Below are 6,624 nucleotides of genomic sequence, written 5' to 3' on the forward strand. Positions count from 1 at the left end.
CTCATATTCCTGAACAAAATTTCATTGGATAAATGTCTGTGTTCACTATTTAATGCTAATGTAAATTACCATCAATGTGATTTAAAACAAACACATTTAAACTCTTACAATTCCTAAGGTCAGAAACAGGAAATGGGGTCTCAGTGAGCTAAACACAAGATATTTACAGGGCTCGGTTTCTTCTGGAGGCTACAGGGAAGAATCTGTTACTTTCCTATTCCAAGCTTAGATTAGAGTGCAAATATTTTAATTATATTTTTTATAATTAATGAATATTTCATAGTATGGGACTAAATGACAGCTCTTAACTTGTGATGCAAGGTTGAAATGCCGAATTATTTTAGCTAATGTGTCATGAAGCCCAGTGTGTAACACTCAACATTTATATAAAAGGAACTTAGTAGATGAAAAGAAAAATAGTAACTTTCTGGAGATGCCGGGGCTATGTCCGTATCACAAGTCTGTATTTGGAGATTCAAGTTTTTTAATCCAGGCTAGAGCCTCAGTCTTAAATTTAGAAAAAAAATTTAAATAAGGCTTGGGTTAGGTACTAGGAGGTTAGTCCTCTGAAAGCCAACAAATTTTATGAGCAAGAACCAGTAAAAACTGGACTCACTTGAGTTCTAAGCTGGTCTTTTGGGAACACAGAATCTCCAAGGAAACATTCTCTTCTGTCCAGACCCACAGGGAAATCAGATTATTAGAGGCTGGAGTAGTATCTAATGAGCAGACATAGGGAGCTGTAAATATCTCCTCATCTACAGTCTGCAGTGTGCGTGACCTTGGGCTGGATGGGACCTGGTTGTTGCTTTTGGAATCCTAAGTTTGTCTATGAGACCAATGTTTGCATCCTTCCTGCTGTCTTGTCTGGGCAGAGAGCTTCAGTCTCCATCATCAACCATCCAGGAGGTTGGACTTTTACATAGAGACCTTCCCCTCAGAGTTCCCAATCAGGTGAGTCCAGAGGTCCAGTAGGTACTGCAGGAAAGGGTCAGAGAGAATCAAAGCCAAGGGCATGTGCCAGAGGTCTCTTGACAGCCATCAGCCTATAGTTGTTTGATTGCCTGATTAACTAATTAATGATTAATTTATGATGCTAAAAGGACAAATGAACATTGAACTCAGCAACACATTGGTAATTGTTGAAAATTAACTGATGGAAGCTCAATTAAAGGTGGCAATGGGAGACATAAAGCATTTCAAGTAAAAGTAGAACATGTACAATGAGTTTTGCAACTAAAGGAAGTAGGAACATAGAGTAGTAGGTATGGAGAATGCCAGTAAAGTGAGGGAAGTTCTTCTTTATTTTTATCATAGGATCTATTCAACTACATGTCCATATTGATGAGAAAGATCCAGATCCAATATATTTCTTACAAATATTACCTTACAACAGTAGTTCATGAAGACATACATTTCACATGATCTTCTTTCACTCTGGTAATTCAATTTACATGTAACAGATTTTATTTCATAAGTAAAAACTGCTATGATAAATAGTTTAACTTTGCAATTACTTCATTACCTGTGACCTAAATATATTTGTACATTATTCATTAGTTTTCACTCTTGTAAATTGTCTGTACAAGTCTTGACATTTGTAAAGGGGGTCCGAGTGTTTTTATTCCTGTTTTTGATTGCATTCTTCTAAACAAGGAATTGGAGTTTTTCCCACCAACTTTGTTGTCATTGAGTACCTTCATGTATGTATATGTGGGGAATTGTGAGTATTTATTAATAGTGTGGGCTCAAGTGTGTCACTCAGACATATTGTATTTTCTCTATTGCTTTTTTATTTTTTACTCTTCTTAATGAAAAAAACATTCAGCTGTTACTTTTATATTCTTCACTTGTGAATCCTTCCTATAAAACAAAAATGAAAGTGAATTTTCTTCTGTGTACATAGTACTAATAAATCACCCTACACACATATTGCCAACTTGTTTCACATCTTCATTATTCCTTATTGTTCTTTTCAGCCTTTTGTAGTTAGCTCTATTTCCAAAATTTGCATCACCTACTGTCCTGTGGAAAACAATCTATTTTATATTTGATTAAAAATTACCTTTAATTACACTAGCAAATTGAATCCATATACCTTTATATAAGTAGAAATTATAACTTAGATTCTGCTTTCTCCCTGATATTAAAAGCTCTTCTTTAATATTATTTTATTTCCAAGTTTTTGGAAACTTAATCTGGAATTTGTGGCCCATGTTGATATTATTAAGTTATTAGTATTTCCTACAATTGTTTTGTAACCACTACACTTAACTTAATTCCATTCCTACTGAGAATCTTTATTCCATAAGTTCTTAGTTTATTAAAATACTTCTCTTCCCATGTTATACACACATATACACTCATATGCTTTTGTACAAATGTATAAATACCAACCTGTGCTCATCAGAAATTCTCTTCATGTGTTGTACAGTCTTTTTTTTCTGTGTCCACTCTTCCTTATTACTCAAAAAATACCTCATGGTCTTCCCCCCCCAAACAACTAGTGTGATGCCAAGTATTTATTACCACGTGCACATAATATTTTAGGATGTGGTTGTGCTATTCACACATTGAAAGCTTTCCATATACTTTCTTAATATGTTGCTATTATAACAATTATACAAAAATGTTTTGAGATTGTTACATTAAAATTCTGATTCTCCACTAGAGGCAGTATTGTTACCCCAGGGCACATGGAGCAATGTCCAGAGACATTTTTCCCTGTCACATGGGAGGTGTAGGTAGAGCCCAGAGATGCCCCATACATCCTGCAATGCACAGGAGAGACCACACCATAGTCAATGATCTGGCCCAGAATGTCAATAGTGCAGAGATTGAGAAAGATGACTGAAAGAATATATGTACTTGTAATGTTTATAGCTGTCTTCAGATTGGTTGTCCATTGTTGTAACACTTTGCAGTTCTGCCAGAAATGAAAATAGAGTACCCCTTAGCTACCTGTTTATAAGTTCCAACCCTGGTCAATGTGACACCTTTTTAAGCTTTTCCCAGGCTGACAGATGTGAAAGAGTTTTTTTGTTGTTTTCTGAACTTGTTCTGAGTTTGATCAAATATTAATATATTTGACAGTCTTGTTACTTAGAATTTAATTTTTCTATGCCTATTATTCTTTCATTATCAGCCTTTTAATGATTTTTAAACATTATTATGATAGAGGAGGTAAAAGAGGGTAAAGGGGCATAAATGGTGATGGAAGGAGACTTGACTTGGGGTGCTGAACACAGAATACAATATACATAAGATATATTATAGAATTGTGCACCTGAAACTTATTTAATTTTGTTAATCAATGTCACCCCAATAAATTCAACAAAATTTTTAAAATAACATAAAAATTAATATAAGTTATTATTTCTCAATTGACTTTGGGTGATGGTTTAGCCATAAAAATATTTTACATTTTATTTAGTTAAATATGTCTGTCTTATTACTTCTGAGTCTCCTGGCATAATTATGATGATTTGGCCTATCCACAAATATTAATATGTAGTTTTCTATTTGTTCACCTAAAAAGGATTGGTTACACTTACAGTGAGTAGTCAATTTCTCTGATTTTTTTTGTATGGTGACTAAGATAGTAGAGCATGTTCATTTTCTTCCAAGTCTATATTTATTTTTCCAGCTTTTATTCAGCAATTCAATGTTTCCAAATATATTGAAATGCAATCTTCTCATGTGTTCAATGTACTGATATAGTAATAAGTACATACCTAACTCCTGATTCATTCAACAAATAATAACTGAGCATCTGCTGTTTGCCACAATTTCTAGGAACATTAAGGACTATCTTCTGTTTATGCCTTTGCCAATTTAATTACTAATACATGTTGGTATCACTAAATTATTGCTATTTTGTACCTTATTTCTATTTGTTTTTTTAAAGAGTTCCAAGTGAGTTTATTTTTTAATGGTCTATAGCTGATAAATTCTTAAATGTAACATAAACCCTTTTTCATTAAATACTCCCCATTTAGTCAGGAACAGCATCAAAATGTTCATCATGTAGATCAGCAATGTAATAAAAGCTGACTCTTCTAAACAGTAGCTCAAACAGAAAGGGTTCTCTAAATTTAGTTTCCTTTCATTCTTCTTCTAAACAGTAGCTCAAACAGAAAGGGTTCTCTAAATTTAGTTTCCTTTCATTCTTCTTCTTCTTACAATAAAACCCCACTCCCATCTGTGTTTCACTAACCAAAATCTACAAGATGGGAGATATATATATCTGCAATGGATTTCTATTTCTGCCTGATCTTCTCAAAAATTTAAAACTTCCAATGAAAGCAAAATTAAACAAAATATACATACCCACTCAGCAAATATCAAACCTGAAAAATATTAAAGAAGTAGAAAATTCAAACTTCTTGAGCATCTCTTCAGAGTATTTTGCCTTCAGTTAGTACACTAAGGACCATCAAATTATAGGGAGCATCTCACTGCGATGAAAATGTGGTCCTAAAAATGTAGTTTAAAAAAGATGCTACAGCTGTGGTAATGCCCATGCTCAGTCATTAATAAAGAACAGTTCATGTAAATGGTAGATTGACTGGAAAAGTATATGTAACTGATTTGCAAAGGTTTCTCTGAACTACACCAGGTTTTATGTGGCACCCTCCCTGCTTGCTAAAAATAAGAACCACATCACAAATAAATGTGGCAATGAAGCCACATGCTGTTAAACTGTTCATCTTATATATTTCATTCAAATGAAAAAAATCTAACTCGGTATGAACTTACCTGACTTGATTTGAGAAAGCTGCAAGCAGCCTTTCATTAAGTCTAAGAAAGAGTTTATATTTGAATGATAAAACTATGAGAAAAGAATATAAAAATGGGGGGAAGCAGTATCAACTCAAGAGAGTCTTTGGGAATTTTCCTCAAGTAAATGTTAACTCTAGCAAGAATACAAACCTTCAAAGACAATAAATTAAGTAATGAGAAACAGCCTCAATTTGTTATCTGTATAATGCTAAGATGTGTGCACTGTTTTCTTTAAAAGACTTATTTAAGTGCAGATAATGGCTGATAACTCAAACTCCTCCATAGTTCTTTGTCTGTAAGCAGGGAGCATTTAGGGGTAAGTCTTAAAGAAGTCATGGGGTGTTGTATTATATGTGGGAGAGAACACGCCAGGAACTGCAACTTTTATTTTAGCAAAGGATCCCGATCAAATTTTCAACCCTGAGTCTGAATCTCAAGCATGTTAAACCTGATGTACATATATGTTTAAGGCTTAAGCCTGTAGTTCTTATATTCAGAAGCATTAACATTGTGAATATTCTTAATGCATTTCATTATTCAGTGTATTATATGACACTGATGAGGAGTCATAATGTTCTAGGCAATTATTTTCCTGAAGACCACAACCCCCAAGTCAGGAAAGGTATTCTTATATAGGGAAAAACACTTGAAGTTTCCAGGTTGTTTCACAATACATTTCATTAAGGACTGTACTGTATGGCAATGCTGATTTTTAAAAAAATCCTCCCGCCCCTTCAATTAAGAGTGGTGGTGAGTATTTGCTTAACACTGGTCTTCTTATGTAGCAGATACTTTCTTATGACTATATTCACTTGAATAAGAAACCAAAGATGACTCCCTGAATTTTCCGGTGTTTGATCATAGTACACTTCATCAAATGGTTGCTTCAGTGGTCTCAAGTCTAGAGTTTAGAACTGCTGCCCTATCCTGTAAATTTATTTAGAACAAGATAAGGCATGGCCAATAAATAAGCTGTAATTTACATGTTTAAATTCATACGGTTGGCCATGGGATAATGACATGTCTACATAAAGGTGTTGATCCTTGGAATCAGAGGAGACGGTGGGACTAACACTAAAGATGCAAAAGCCATAAACAGAGAATTAACTTTCCTTATTGGTTTGGCTACCTGGTGTTCAAAGAATGTATATAAATATTTAAAATAGCATTCTTTAGAAATTAGATTCAAAAACCAGGAAGAAAGTGTGTTTTGAGATACTTTTCTGCTTCATTCCAAAAGTTTTCTATACTCATTATAGAAGACAAAGGCAGAAAGGAGGAAATGAGGATATTAAACAAAAAAGCAAATAGAGAATGCAATATTTTTAAAATAGGGACTTAACCTCAATGGAAAGATTTCCATTTTTCTCCCACTATAGAGCTAGTCATCCAGAAAGGTGCTTAAAGCATGTCTGCATATTTAATATTAAAAATAAATGAAAGCCAGGTTCTGATTCAGGCAATGACTTAAGAACCTAAGGAAAGAAAATGAAGAAATTTCAAGATTAAAAAAAAATCAAGAGTGCTCACTTTGGCGGCACATATACTGCAATTGGAAGGATACAGGGAGGATTGGCATGGCCCCCATGCGAGGAGGACATGCAAACTTGCAAAGCACTCCATAGTTTTTAAAATAAACTAGTTTTTAAAAAATCAATGTTTGGCTTTGTGCCAAGAGCACAGTGCTAGTGATTTTTCCTTTGAAGAGAGCTGCAAGGAAGTGAATTGGAACATCTTGTTTGGCCTGCTGCCTCCCCAACCACCACCCCAACTGCAGCTTCCGCAGTCAGTCCTGCAGAGGGGGACATCTGTTCGTTTTTTATTGAATTCATTTGTTTGGAA

At 34.3% G+C, this 6,624-nt stretch overlaps 1 non-coding gene across 1 annotated transcript; it reads left to right on the top strand.

Moving 5' to 3' along the window:
• Window positions 1–6,304: 6,304 nt before the first annotated feature.
• On the top strand, window positions 6,305–6,411 carry LOC111824035. Its single transcript, XR_002827143.1, has one exon. It is a non-coding gene; the product is annotated as a U6 spliceosomal RNA (small nuclear RNA).
• The last annotated feature ends 213 nt before the right edge of the window (window positions 6,412–6,624 follow it).

Source organism: Myotis lucifugus, unplaced genomic scaffold (genome assembly GCF_000147115.1).
Source record: "Myotis lucifugus unplaced genomic scaffold, Myoluc2.0 scaffold_827, whole genome shotgun sequence".
Lineage (NCBI taxonomy): Eukaryota > Metazoa > Chordata > Mammalia > Chiroptera > Vespertilionidae > Myotis > Myotis lucifugus.